The sequence below is a fragment of the Pogona vitticeps genome, chromosome 5 (genome assembly GCF_051106095.1).
Source record: "Pogona vitticeps strain Pit_001003342236 chromosome 5, PviZW2.1, whole genome shotgun sequence".
In the NCBI taxonomy this organism is placed as follows: domain Eukaryota; kingdom Metazoa; phylum Chordata; class Lepidosauria; order Squamata; family Agamidae; genus Pogona; species Pogona vitticeps.
Genome location: NC_135787.1, coordinates 116,056,960 through 116,073,067, shown reverse-complemented (window position 1 = coordinate 116,073,067; position 16,108 = coordinate 116,056,960). Strand labels below are relative to the sequence as shown.

The window sequence follows — 16,108 nt, the reverse complement described above, 5'->3', positions numbered from 1 at the left end:
CTTTCTCCCAGGTGACCCACATTTAGATATCTGTGAGGTATCTGTCAGGTAGAACTCTGAGAAAGGAGAATTGTAGTCCAAAAAATCTGAAAATATTAACTCTACCTACCACATGCTTTTTAAAACCTGAAGTTGATCTGTCCTGTTCTTTAGAAGATATAGGACTCTAACATTGTTTGTTTTACATAAGAAAATTTTCATAAATTCTGGCTATACATGCTTACTGAAATATTACATAACAAATGCCCGAACTCATTGTGTAGCGGACCTTAATCCTACAGACTTTTATGCAGGAATAAATGCTATTGGAATTAGGTGCACCGCATTTGATCACCCTTTTGGTACCAGGGAACCGGGTTTAGTTGAACAACTTAGGAAACTTGAAAGAGAACATGGAAGGTGACCACAATGTATTTCCTGCTCAGACCATGTTGGCACATGATTTTAAACCACATGCATAAGAAAGATGGAATCATAGGCAACTGTGAATGCAAACAGTTCGCTTCACCTCTGTTTTCCAGCTGAGATATTTGTCTTTCTTTGTCACCCAAACCAAAAATTGTGATTAGTAAGCCAGGTCAGCGACAACAGTTTGAAGTTGGCTTGTTTGAAATTAATCATTGTCTGTGCTAACCAGAGTTAATCATGCTAGACAACATGGCACATCTGAAAAGTGAAAGTAAAAGTGTCCTGAAAGCTGGGAGAAAGGAAAAGTTTGCAAGCTCAAGGCTTTCTGCAGTTGCTTCTGATCATACACATTACATTAAACCAGGGCTGGGGGACTTGTGATTCTTCAGGTGATGTCGGACTGCAACCCTCATGATCCCTCGCTAGCGGCTGTGCCGGCTAGAGCAGATGGGAGCGACAGTCAGGCTACATCTAGAGGGCTATACATTCCCCAACCTTGTTTTAAATATTTTTTTCTGGCATGTGAATGTGGCCAGTTTTGCATAATTGTATTTGCTTGACATAAACCATAAAATATATTATTCTTGGGCTCTTCAGAACATGCTTTTGCCACAGGTATGCTTGTAATAATGTTACAGCATCCAGATGGGGAGAAATACTTGCAAATTAACTAGAGATGGGGGTATTTGTATACGAATACAAATATCCCTGCACAGGTGGTGTTAACGAGGATCCATCCCCATGGGGCTGGACGGTCCACTCACCGATCTGATGCAGACGGCGCAATTCTATGAAGGGCTCCGCAGTGCACAATCTGCTTGCCACTCTTTGACCTTACTTTAAAATAGTAGCTATGAAGAGGGCTCAACAACGTGTAGGGTACCTTGAAGCTGATATTCCCCATCTCTTGCTAAAGACTTTAGATTTTTCATGTGCCATTGGTAATGTGCCACACTCAGTGCCATTAAATCAGTGCTTCTTGCTTCCTAAAGTTCTTCTGTTTAGAAAACATAAAACATAAATAAATATGAATATGCTAAATTATGTCGGCAAATGTTCACATCTTGTTTTGTTAACTGTTGTGTTTCTTTCTACCCTGAACTGTCTTATGTTTCAGATAATTCTGTTTTGCATGCAAGAGTATATCCTACAGAGGACAGTACAATTTATACCAACTGAGTTCTTTTCCACATTTATTATTGATTTCATCTAAGTGTAGTTTGTTTTTAAACTTATAGATCGGTTCCTTATGCTATTGGACTGGAAAGAACCGAGGTGTAATGGATTTCAGCTGTTGTGTCCAATCAGTCTGTTTACCCAAAACCTGCATTAAAACGATGATTGAGCATCTCACTTGAACTATGCACACATTATAACATAATAGAATCATAGAATAATTGAGTTGGAAGGGGCCTATAAGGCCATCAAGTCCAACTTCCTGCTCAATTCAGGAATCAAAGTAGATCTGACAGGTGATTGTCCAATTTTCTCTTGAATGCTTCTATCATTGGAGTGCTCACCATCTCCCAAGACAGTTCCATGCTGTACTGCTCTAACATATAAGAAACTTTTTCTGCTGTTCAGCCTAAATCTGGCTTTGTGTAGCTTGAGTCCATTATTACAGGTCCTGCACTGTGGGATGACTGAGAACAGATCCTGCCCCTTCTCTGCCTTTCAAGTATTTGAAAAGTACTATCAGGTATATTGTCTCCCTACTTATTTAATTGATATGCAGAATACATCATGCAAAAGGCTGGACTGGATGAATCCCAAGCCAGAATTAAGATTGCCAGAAGAAATATCAACTACCTCATATGCAGATGATGCCACTCTGATGGCAGAAACTGAGGAGGAATTAAATAACCTCTTAATGAGGGTGAAAGAGGAGAGCACAAAAACGGTCTGAAGCTCAATATCAAATCAACTAGGATCATGGCCACTGGCCCCATCACTTCCTGGCAAATAGAAGGGAAAGATATGGAGGCAGTGACAGATTTTACTTTCTTGGGCTCCATGTTCACTGCAGATGGGGACAACAGCCATGAAATTAAAAGACACCTGCTTCTTGAGAGGAAAGCGATGACAAACCTAGACAGCATCTTAAAAAGCAGAGACATCTACATAGGTCTGCATAGTCTAAGCTATGGTTTTTTCAGTAGCAATGTATGAAAGTGAGAGCTGGACCATAAAGAAAGCTGACCTCCAAAGAATTGATGCTTTTGAATTGTGGTGCTGGAGGAGGCTCTTGAGAGTCTCCTGGAGTGCAAGGAGATCAAACCTATCCATTCTGAAGGAAATCAACCCTGAGTGCTCACTGGAAGGACAGATCCTGAAGCTGAGGCTCCATGACTTTGGCCATCTCATGAGAAGAGAAATCTCCCTGGAAAAGACCCTGGTGTTGAGAAAGAGTGAAGGCAAGAGGAGAATAGGATGACAGAGGTCGAGATGGTTGGACAGTGTCTATGAAGCTACCGACATGAATTTGACCCAACCATGGGAGGCAGTGGAAGACTGGAGGACCTGGTGTGCTCTGTTCCATGGGGTCACGAAGAGTCAGACATGACTTAACAACCGAACAGCAACAAATTATTCTCCCCTCAGTTTTCTTTTCTCAAGGTTAAATGTGCCCAATTCTTTCAGTCTTTCCTCTCTTTGTGGACACAGTCCTATTTTGTTAAAAATATTATGGTTTTCACTGGGAGCTGGAACTTCATTCACTTACTGCCCTTTTTATTGCCATTGTGAAATGAGCATATTGTAACAAGAAAACTTGACTTATGACATAATAAACACATTAAATTGCAGTTCAGCACTATTGGCAAATGAAGCCCGTTTCCAGGTGTTTAATTATTACAAATTGTATTTCAAAGTCTTACTGTTAAAGTTTGATACTGAGATATTCCTCCTGCTAAGAAAGCTTTAAAAAAGAAAGAAAGGAACATATCATTTTGAAAATCCAAGAATAGGAAGAATACAGAAGAGTGGTCGGGAACACTCCTTTCTTTTCTATAGTCAGGAAAGATGGATGGAAATTTAAAAGCTTCCTTACTCAGGAATTCATTGTTATTACAGAGAAGCAGCTATTGTAGCGGGTTTCTAGGAATTATGAAATTGTGTGCCGCTGTTCAGAGAGTAGTTATTTCCATATGTGGTTCACATCTGACAGCGATGGGGAGCTGTAAACTGCTCAGATTATGCAAGCTTCATGTAATATATATCATATCCAGAATGATCAAGGAATTATTACATTTAAGCCATATATTAAAATTTATTACTGCTGGATGCCATTGTATGAATGATCTCTTTTCCAGTATCTCATGGTAGTAATCTGCTTGGATTAAAATTTGATGGGTCTAAATCACCCATGGCTTTTAAGCATGGTAGCTGATTTCCAGAAAAGGGTGGCATTTTTTCTTATTGTGTATGAATGGATGAATGAATGAATACTTTATTACGGTCAAAGACCAGTAAAACCAAATCAGTATAAAATACATACATAGAATTGTAGTTTTGTAAAATCAGGCAGAATTATAGAACTGCCATTAAAACATGATAAAACAACCCCTACTTTCCAGTTAATAACATTGTAAATCCTTAGTATAATTAAAACCTTGGCCAGTGTTATATTAAAAGCATTATATTATCCATCTAAAATCACCTACCCAAACATCTGAACACATATAACCATTGCTGCAGCATAAAATTTGGCCACTTGTCTATTAATATAAGGGGTATTGTCAGAAAGTAGCATCTGTACATAATCCTCCTCTGAGTGAGACTGGGGAGACTGAGTGAGACTGAGTGAGACTGGGGAAGACAACATCTAATATCCGTACAGTTAGTATGGGAGCCCCCCATGGGTGTGTACTTTCTCCATTACTTTTCTCCTTATATACGAACAATTGTATTTCCACGAATCCCTCTGTTAAGATTCTAAAGTTTGCAGATGATACGACGGTCATTGGACTTATTAAGAACGGTGACGAGTCGGCATACAGACGGGAAGTTGAGCATCTTGTGGCATGGTGCAACAGTAATAGCTTAGTGCTCAACCCACAGAAAACGGTGGAGATGGTAGTGGACTTTCGAAAACACCCCCCTTGTATACTCCCACTTTCCGTCTTAGGCAGCACGGTCTCTGTAGTAGAGTCGTTCAGGTTCCTGGGCTCTGTACTCTCTCGGGACCTGAAATGGTCAATTAACATCAATGGCATCATTAAAAAAGCTCACCAGCGTCTGTATTTCCTACGACAACTTTGGAAATTCAATCTGCCTCGGGAGCTGCTTGTCCAATTTTACAGAGGCATTATTGAATCTGTCCTCTGCTCTTCCATAACTGTTTGGTTCGGTTCGGCAACCAAACTGGACAAGAACAGGCTTCAGAGGACTGTCAGAACTGCTGGAAAAATAATCAGAGCTGATTTGCCATCATTGGAAGAGTTGTACATTGCACGGGTTAAAAAGAGAGCGGAAAAGATCGCGGCAGATCCACGGCATCCTGGTCACAACTTGTTTAATCTTCTCCCCTCTGGTCGGCGATACAAGACGCTGTATACTAAAACATCGAGGCACAAAAATAGCTTTTTTCCGTGTGCCATCAAACTGCTGAATTTGCAACCATCTGACGCAACTGGGAGTTGAGGCAATCGGTTTTTTGTAGAATTTGCTCTTAATTGTCTTGTGAATTTTCTGTTCATGGTGTGTGTGTGTGTGTGTAGTGTTTTTAAGTGTGGCCGGTAGCCATATTAAATTCCGGGTATGGTTTACATACCTGGCCAGTAAATAAATAAATAAATAAATAAATAAATAAATAAATAAATAAATAAATAAATAAATAAATAAATAAATAAATAAATAAATCATCATCATCATCATCACCACCATCATCTCCTGGGAGATTTACAGATAATAGATAGTAAAAGCTCCATACGTAGATCCCAATAGCAGACTTCCCTAACTGGCCAACATGGTCCTTTAGTTCAGTATCCCATACCCTTTACTTCACCACTTTGATGGCATCTGTGAGACCCATTGCTATCAGTATACTGGGAGAAAAGCCAATTTTTGATCTCTTCAGTTATATGCTTCCTCCACTCCGACTGAAAGGAATCTAGTAGGATCAGTGGGGCCAAGCCTTCTAATGAAAAAATCAGTTTAAGCCAGTATCTTACCATAAGGACTTTAGCCCATGGTTTAATGGAAATCAGCCCTACCTCTAAGCGAAGAGCCACATTGGAAGTACAAGGTGGAACTCCAAGGATGGCTCTCGCAAATTTGGTCTGAACAATTTCCAGAGGTCATAAATTAGTATAGGCGAATATTTGAGAGTCATAAAGCATTTGTGAAATAATCCTGGCCTTAAAAATTTGTATCACCAATGGAACATGTTTGCTCCCATCAGTATGAAAAAATCTTGTTAGTGCTACAGTATTTTTCTGGGAGCTTATTGCTGCGTGGTTTACATGAGTAAGCCAGGATCCAGAAGAATGAAAAACTAAGCCGAGATATTTGTAGCATGCTACCTGCTCTACAGGGTGTCCATTTAGAGACCATTTATGCTTTATTCTCCTTCTATTAACAACCATAATCTTGGTTTTAGCATAGTTAATTATTAGTTGTTCTTTATTGCAGTAGGAGGAGAAGGATCTCAGAAGTCTTCTAAATCCTACGCATGTTGTCGACAATAAAATGGCATCATCAGCATAAAGTAAGATAGAAATTGGGCAAGAGGCAAGTTTGGGTTGATGATAATTGGGGTTACTTAAATTTCCAACAAAGCCATTAATATAAAAATTAAACAAGGTGGGGGCTAGTATACATCCTTGTCTCACTCCATTAAGCACAGGGACTTGGTTTAATAAGATCTCCGCTGAGTTGCATAGAACCCGCAAATAAGTATTTTCATGAAGTCACCGCATCAACAGGAGAAGCCGTTTATCAATACTTGTGGTCTCAAATTTAGACCACAGGCCTTCCCTTGGTATGAGGTCAAAAGCAGATTTGAAATCTATGAAGGCTGCATATAGGGCACCACCTTTGGGGGTGGAATATTTAGATGCCAGGTGGTGTAAAATAAGACCCTGATCAATGGTGGATCTTCCCAGCCTAGCAGCCAATCTTGTAATTTACCCAATAAATGCCTTGCATATAATGTACTAAAGGTGTTTAATAGACTTATTGGTCGATAGTTAGCAGGATCCCCTCTATTTCCTCTTTTGTAAATTGGGACTATGATGGCTAAGCCCCAAGCCACAGGAAAACATGCTGTTTTATCAATCCAGGTGAATAAGGAGGCTAGTACTGGAGCCCATTGTTTGCTTGTGTAGCATTTATAGTGATAAAGCAGAAAGTTTTATAGTGTCCTTTTTTCATTAAAAGAATGACATTATGCAAGGTTCAAATGAAAATATTTTCAAATATCACATCATTCCAAGACTGATTTTTGGATATGATGGCAGAACTTCAAGGTGGGTAAACTTATACTGACTTGCTTTCTGGGTACAGTATTTAGAGTGCTGAAACAGAAATTAATTTGAGAGTATATATCTTAAAAAACAATTGGAATGGCAAGAGTGCTACAGAGAGAAATGTGTCAGCAGTGGAAAAAAGAGACATGTGGTTGGATGTTCAGTTTTTATAGGCAAGATGATATATCATAAATCCAGTTATTAATCCTACCTAGAACAGAAATGTTATACCAGTGGGGAATTCATATGCCAGTTCTTAAGTAATTTATATACAGTCATGCGAAAAGTAAAGTACACCCTCTTTGAATTCTATGGCTTTACATAGCAGGACATAAGAAAACTCATCTGGTTGTTAACAAATTTCATAGGCATCCTTTAGTCTCAAGAGACTATGGTAATGTGCTACTGTGCTCTAATGTGTGGCTGAGAAGGCCAATTCGAGAGTGACAATCCCTTCCACACTGAAGACAAATACAATTTGTCCGATTTTGCTGGTTTCGGGACTGCCTCTTTGCCTTGGCCTACTGAACAAGTGTCTCTTCAAATTGGGAGAGGCCACACTGCACCACCTGCCTCCAGGATGAACACTCAGGTGTCAAAGTTTCCCATCTGTTGAGGTCCGTTCCTAAGGCCTTCAGATCCTGCTTGCAGATATCCTTGTATCACAGCTGTGGTCTCCCTCTGGGGCGCTTTCCCTGCACCAATTCTCTATACAGGAGATCTTTCTCACAACATGCCCAAGCCAATGCAGACGTCGCTGTTTCAGTAATGATACATGCTAAAAATTCCAGCTCGTTCTAGGACTACTCTATTTGGAACTTTGTCCTGCCAGGTGATACCAAACATGCGTCGGAGACAATGCATAAGGAACGTGTTCAGCTTTCTCTCCTGCCGTGCATGAAGGGTCCAGGACTCACTGCAGTATAGGAGTGTGCTCAGGACACAGGCTCTATAGACCTGGATCTTGGTATGTGTCGTCAGCTTCTTATTGAGCCATACTCTCTTTGTGAATCTAGAGAACATGGTGGCTGCTTTGCCAATGCATTTATCCAGCTCGACATCCAGAGAGAGGGTGTCAGAGATGGTTGAGCCAAGGTACACAAAGTCATGAACAACCTCCAGTTTTTGTGTGGAGATGGTAATAGAGGGAGGTGAGTCCGCACCCTGACCCATGACTTGTGTTTTCTCCAGGATGATTGTTAATCCAAAGTCATGGCAGACCTTACTAAAATGATTCATAAGTTGTTGGAGGTCTTTAACAAGTCTAAAAATAGGTAAATACAACCTCAGATGAACAATAACGCATGACATATTACACTGTGCATCATTGTCTTAGGAATTTTGGCCCACTCTTCTTTACAACATTTCTTCATCTAATGGTTGTGGTGGGTTTTTCGGGCTCTTTGGCCGTGTTCTGAAGGTTGTTCTTCCTAACGTTTCACCAGTCTCTGTGGCTGGCATCTTCAGAGGCCGTGAAAGCCTTTGCGAATACATTTCTTCATCTCATTGAGGTTTGTGGCTATTGGTTTATTCACAGCTCTCTTAAGGTTCAGCCACACCATTTCAATTGGATTGAGGCCTGGAATTTGACTCAGCCATTGAAACACATTAATTCTTCTCTTTTTCAACCATGCTGTTGTAGATTTGCTGGCGTCCTTGGGATCATTGTACTGTTGCATGATCCAGCTTTAGTGAAGCTTTAGCGATGAGACAGATGGCCTCACATTTAACTCTAAAATACTTTGGTATACAAAGGAGTTCATGGTTGACTCAATGACTGCAAGGTCCTGGGGCTGCAAAACAAGCCCAAATCATCACCCCTCCACCATTATTCTTGACAGTTTGTATGAGGTGCTTGTGTTGATATGCTGTCTTTGGTTTTCACCCAACATGGTGCTGTGCATTATGCTCAGACCTCTCCACTTTGGTCTCATCTGTCCAAAGGACATTGTTCTAGAAGTCTTGTGCTTTGGCCAGATGCAACTCAGCAAACCTAAGCTGTGCTGCCATGTTCTTTTTAGAGAGAAGAGGATTTCTCCTTGCAAGACTTCCAGACAAACCATACTTGTTCAGTCTTCTTCTAATTGTACTGTCATGAAGTTTAACATTTCACATGCTAACTGAAGCCTGTAGAGTCTGAAACATAACTCTTGAGTTTCTGGCAATTTTTCTGAGCATTACACAGTCTGACCTTCAGATGAATTTGCTTGGATGTCCACTCTTGGGAAGATTGGCAATTGTCTTGAGAGTTTTCTACTTGTGAATCATCTTCCTTACTGTAGAATGATGGACTTTACATTGTTTATAAGTGACCTTATAGCCCTTCACTGATTGATGGGCAGCAACAATTGCTTCTCTACAATCATTGCTGATGTGTTTCCTCCCTGGCTTTGTGTTAACATACACCTGAATGCTCCAGACCACCAGACTGCTAAAACTTAAGCTTTTATAAATGTGGTTACACTTGCTGATCATCAGTTACTCAAGAGCATTTGGTTAGCGGCACCTGGTTGCTACTTAGCCTCTTAATTCTTAATTCTAGAAGCAGTAAGGGTGTACATAGTTTTTCACACATGGCTTCTCCATTTTGGCTTTATTTTTGTAAAATAAATCATGACATGGTGTAATATGTCATACCTTGTTTTTCAGTGGAGGTTATATTTACCTAATTTTCAGACCTGCTAAGGATCAGATGATTTTTTTATGTCCTGATATGTAAAAACATAGAATTTAAAGAGGGTGACTTTGTGTATTTCAATATAACATAATATAAAAGCAGTTTTAATTATCAGATTTAAAATAAACCTGATAAACAGTCTAAAAGAAAATGAAAAAATAACTATTCAACAGAAGAAGTAGCATATATGGTATGATCTTTTTGTGGTCTCTAAAATCCCTGGTTCTTTTAGATATTCCAACACTCTCTTCTATAGTTCTATTTCTATACTTTGTTTACATGTTGGTTTCTCTCATGTGGTTGTAACCAAGTACACCTGAACACAGTATTCCAGGTGCAGTCATAATGGTGTGTGTATGTGTTTCCTGCTACTTCCACAGCCCATTCAGACCACCTCCATGAATATGTGGGGCTAGATTATATTTACTCAGATCAGATATAAAGTACTATTTTGTACCCTGTATCCAGTTTGGGGAACTTCTCCTTGCCTACTTGGTTTTTCAGAATCTGGAATAATTAAATATCATATGCCAATGTGATTAGCACAGCACCTATCCTGATCCTGGTAAATAAATGCTGATTAGCATTGATTCCAATGCAGAACCTAGAGAACCTTGCTGACTTTCTTCTTTTGTAAAAATTGTCTTGTGTAACTGTTTTATGTTTAATGAGAAAATATTTTCTTATCACAAAGTCTCCTAAAGAGTCTTTGATATGGGGATTTGGATATTTGAAACTCTTGAGAAAGACTGTTGAGCTAGAAGCAATGCAGTACAGTGGTGCCTCGCATTACAATGTTAATTTGTTCCAGCGAAATTGCTGTAGAACGAAAACGCCGTAAAGCGAAAATTAAAAAGCAATTGAAACACATTAAAACCTGGTTAATGCATTCCAATCGGCTAAGAACTCACGGTCCAGTGAAGATCCTCCATAGGGGCGGCCATTTTCGGGTGCCTGTGCAGCGAAAAATGGCTCATAAACACAGCGGGGAGCCATTTTGAGCACCCGGTGGCCATTTTGAAAACCCGACGATCAGCTGTTTTGATCATTGGGAAGCGGAAATCGGTTCCCGAAACAGGGAACTGATCATTGCGCGGTGAAATTCCCCCATTCAAAATGTCGTTTTGCAAGCGCTTTTGCGATCGCAAAAACCTCGTAATGCGGATTTGTCGTTAAATGGAGCGCCTGTCTTGCGAGGCACCACTGCACTTATTTTAACCTATATTGGAGAGGGCAAACCAAACCACATGTCCCTTTAGGTGTTTTTTGAGTTTGGGGAAAAAATTGATATAACTGGGGTTCTTTTGGCAGGTGTGATTAGGCCCATGGTTATAGTGGATCTGTAATAGAAGCAATCATCTTAAACTTCTCCATTAACAACCTTTATAAACAAACATGCATAGTGATTTATATTAACGTCTCTCCCATATTCTGTTTTTCTCTGTTTGAGGATCACACAGCCTTCTCCATTATTCCTCCAGGTTGTCCACATTGTTCTTCAAACTGTTATCCTTTATACTCTCTTCAGGAGTTTTGCACAGAAGATGCTAAAAGTAAAAGCAAACAGAAAATTAAAAAGAAGCAACAACAAAATAAAAAACAGGCACAAACTCCCAACGATACTCTAAAGGAGGCATGAGGGTAAAGCTGAGAGAAGGAGTTAAATTTAAAAACCATTTGGGTGCTTGAAGTGTCCAGTGTGATGGAATGGCGGCTTCGAGGGCATCTGGGCCAACTTCCCAGACCTTCCTGTGGAAAGTCACCAACATTCTTTCCCTTTGCAGAGAGCACAGTCTATTCTTGTCTACAAAAAGAATGCCTCGTATGCTGTTTTGCGTAGGAAATCAGTTTTACATAAAGGAACACGGTCCCCATTGCTCTTCCAACATCACAGAAGTGGAGAGGAAAAAAGCAGCCTTCTCCAGTGGCATTTGGGTTTGTCACCTATGCATTTTGTTCCTCAAAAACCAAGGTTACTGGCTAGACTTAGAGAAAGTATCGGGTTATGCAGCATAACATTCTTGATGTTTTTCTCTGGCAACTATTGATATTGCTTCATGTCCCTAGTTTATTTTGTGACAAATCAAATGGGCTCCTGGACCTTCTCTTCACACCCGAGACTCATGTTAGAAACCAAACAGATGGTAAACTAGGAAAATTGACCCTCGGCATTCTCATTAGAACAGTTGGGGAAATTTTAATAGGCCCCCGTTTGCCTTGTGCTGTATCTAATACCCTTTGAACTGCCACTTTTTTTGTTACAAGTCAACAACTGCCATGTATATTTTAATAGGGATTATCAAACACAATTTGCCCAGAAGATGTACCAGACCTCCACTGCTAATTAGCCAAGTTTAAATAATCACTGAGTTCTAGAATAATTGGAAAGCAATCCAGTTTTTCCTGCCAGTGCATAATTACTAATTAAAGGAGAGATAAAATGTCTGTATAGCACTATATCTAGGAGAATCCGTTAACAGTTAATTAAGCTGTGAATGAGAGCCAAATTGACATTGGTCAGCAAAGTTTACATTTCAGTTTTACACTGCTAATTCCATCACTATAAGCAACATTCTTGAAACAGAAGGAAGCATGTAGAGCTAGAATTTCATGGTATTGTCAAGTCTTGTTTAATATATTTGAAGGGATAATGTGACCTAGGTATGTAGAGTTCTTTTTTATATTTATAACTATTTTAGTATTATTCATACATACAAAACAACTATGTAAAACACAGCAAAAACAACAAAAACAAAACATCCCTACTACATATACAAGGGGGTGCTGATAAGTATTCAGCCTTTCCCAGAAAAAAATTAAGCTAGGAAGCTGTAACTGCCACACTATTCTATATATTCCCCCAGGAAGTCAATGCACTTGCAATGTCTGTCCTACAGCTTCTTAAGTCCCTGCAAATAAAATTTTTCTGACTGCTAGTGTAACCACTCATTTGCAGCATTAGTTGCCTCCAGAACACTCCCAAATCGTTGTCCCTTTAGGTGTTTTTTGAGTTTGGGGAACAGATAATAGTCAGAAGGAGCCAGGTCAGGAGAATAGGGTGGAGAGCCAGGTCAGGAGAATAGGGTGGATGGGGCATCACTTGAAAGCCTAAGGAAGTCAGTTTTGTCATTGTTTCACCTGCAGTGTGTGACGAGGTGTTGTCATGCAACAGGATGACACCTTTGGAGAGCTTTCCTCGACGTTTTTCTTTGATGTTTTGCCTCAACTTCATAAATAAAGCACAGTAATATTTTGCATTGATGGTTGAGCCCTGTTGGAGGTAGCCCACCAGCAGAACTCCCTTCTTATCCCAAAAAACTGTTGTCATTTGCTTCTGCACCAGCCTTTGCACTCGGAACTTCTTTGGCCTGGGGGAACCACTGTGCCTCCATTCCTTAGACTGTTCGTTTGTCTCAGGATCATAACAGTAGATCCATGTCTCCTCACCAGTTACCAGTTGGCCCCGGAAATCTGACTCATTTCTTGCAAAATGTTCCAAAACAGCCACCGATGACTCCACACGTTTCCTCTTTGGTTTGGTTGTCAAAAGTTTGGGGATCCACTTTGCTGCCAGCTTTCTCATTTCCAAGTCCTTGTGGATAATGGCACCAACTCTCTCACGTGATATTCTCAGATATATAGCAGTACTTCTGGCTGATATTTGGTGGTCCTCCATGATCATATCATGGATGGCTTTCACATTTGCAGGCACAGAGACAGAAACAGGCCTTCCACTGGGTTTCTCACTTTCAACACCGAAATGGTCAGTTTTAAAATTGACAACCCAATGTTTAACTGTTGCATATGAAGGGCCACAGTCACCCATAGTTTGTGACATTTCATCATGGATCTGCTTTGTACCTTTCCCTTGGAGAAACAGGAATTTGATTATGGTCCTATGCTCTTCCACATTGAACTTTTCTGGAGGTGCTGCCATGTTCACTTTGGACCTGAACATGAAAGATGTTAAAATCATAGGTAGTTGATTTTTGCACCACTGAATGCAGAAAAATTGGCCAATACACCCTGCAATTTATAGCTTCGTAGCTCAATTTTTTTCTCGGTAAGGCTCAATACTCATCAGCATCCCTTCATATAGATCTGAGATTTCGCCATCGTCTAGGTCATCTAATATTATCACTGGGTTCTTGTAAGTACTGGTTCACCACAATCTTTTCTTCCCTTAATTTTCTGTCTCTTTCTGGGCCCAACTATAGCTTCTAGCTTTCCTTTGCAAAATGTCTCGGTGCGGTAATGCCTCTGAAAGCATGTTTAGTTCTGCAATGTCCAATAGTTTCTTTCGTAGCTCCTCCATCTTTGGTATTTCATACACACACAGTAGACTATACTTTAGTATTTAAAGTTCTTTACTGCATCCTGCTCCATGTATTATACTAAGAAATGGTAGTATTAATAATCTATAATTTTAACCTGAACATTAGTTACTAATTATCAGATTTTGCAGAATATATTGATTAACAACACTAGCATCTCCATATTTCACATGCCATACCGACCCAACATTTTTGCTAATATGTATTAGTGTACAACGTCTTAGAAACTGACAGAAACTGTCCTTTTTTGAATAGTCATCTTCATCCTTTAAAGCAGTGGTCCCCAACCTTGGGCCTCCAGATGTTCTTGGACTACAACTCCCAGAAGCCTTCACCACCACCTCTGCTGGCCAGGATTTATGGGAGTTGAAGTCCAAGAACATCCGGAGGCCCAAGGTTTGGGGACCACTGCTTTAGAGAACATAAATATACAGAGTACAGTAAATAAATGTAAAAATCCCTACTTCTTTGAATAGTGAATTACATTTAATTGATCAATTGTATCTCTAAACTTTCTCCTAGGACTTTGGGGAGGTGAACATGAGGTTATGCAATTGGTGCCATGTTATATTCAAAACACTGTCATTAGACTGAGGACTGATAGTTTGCCTAAGACTAATGTGTGAATGTCATGCTGGTGTTCACAGGTTGAGTACAGCACCCTCTCCCCATACTGCAAATGTTGAATTACCCCACAGCATTTGATGGTGGTCTGATCTGAGCCATGGTTTTCTTCATTCAGAAAAAACAAACAAAGCCATGTGGTTCTTATGTAATACAAAATCAAGGAAAATTTATACCTTTATTAGACCATTATCATCATCATGGTGGTGGTAGAGCACATATTCTGCATTTGGAAAGTCCCAGGTTTAGTCCCTGACGTTTCTAGGTAAGACTGGGCAATAATTTTGCCTGAAACCTTGGAGAGTCTTTGCCACTGTCAGCAGTACAGTGGTGCCTCGCTTGACAATGTTAATTCGTTCCAGCGAAATCACTGTAGAGCGAAAACATCATCAAACAAAATAAAAAAACCATTGAAACGCATTGAAAACGGTTCAATGCGTTCCAATGGGCTAAATACCTGCTTGTCCAGCAAAGATCCTCCATACGGTGGCCATTTTTGGTGCCTATAAAGCAAGGAATCCGTCCTAGAAAACAGCGGGGGGGCATTTTCTTCATCTGGTGGCCATTTTGAAACCCTGACAATCAGCTGTTTGCTGATCGTCATAAAGCGAAAATCGGTTCCCAAAGCAGGAAACCAATCATCGTTAAACAAAAAAAACCCATTTAAACCATAGTTTTGCGATAGCAAAAGTGATCGCAAAACCCTAATCGTACAGCGATTTCCTCGTTAAGCGAGGCAATCGTTAAGCGAGGCACGACTGTACTTGGTTAGCTTTGGTATACAATGGTATGGCTTTGTATAAAGGCGCTCTGTTACTTGTGTTATTTGATCAAGTTTCCAAGTATCAGGATAGTAGTAAATTCTTTAAGAAATGGTTGCTGAAAAAACAAGCAAGCAAGAAGAGCAAACAACATGGTGGGGGTGGGGACAGCTGCATGTATAGTTTCCCCCTAGTATCTTGTGTTCATGCTTAAATATTAGCTGTAGTGGACCAGGAGTAGAGAAAGACTCAGCATCAGGATGTCAGGACATTAGGTAACTTCTGTTTGATTCTACAGAAAGAGGGAGAAAATCAAGGCATAGGCTGTCAGGAAAGGACAATGGAGAATTCTGCATGTGAATTCCGCTGGTTTTCTCAGAGACCACGTTCACATAGAGAGTAGAGTGCCAAGGCAGTCTTCTTGTTGCCAAGAGCTGCTAAAAAAAGAAGGAATAGTCCAGTTAGCTTGTTGTGTGAGCCAGAGGTCTGGGTTTATAATGCTTTTTAACACTGCTTGTTCTTAGTTTATTTGGAGAAGAAAGCCAAGATCTTCAGTCAGTACAATAAACCAGTTATTCCCAACCTGGGGTACAAACCAGGGCATTTAGGAGTACACACACAAAAATTGAATAATTGTGGGAAAAGGCATGTATGTCAACAGTGTAAGACAAGATACACTGTCAGAATGTCAGTGGATCAAAATCCACGTTGGATTTTGAGTAATAAGCACCTCCAACCCTTGACTGACTGACTGAGGAGAGTGAGTAGGAACCCAAAAGAGGAAGCAGGGCTAGGAAACATAAAACACCTGTTTGTTCAAAGGACGAACTTGCATAA

The 16,108-nt window shown here is 40.1% G+C and overlaps 1 protein-coding gene across 2 annotated transcripts in view; it reads left to right on the top strand.

The window, feature by feature from the left end:
- RELN (reelin) overlaps positions 1–16,108 on the top strand; it is a 383,519-nt gene that overhangs the window by 57,664 nt on the left and 309,747 nt on the right. The gene's annotated exons all lie outside the window — the stretch shown is intronic.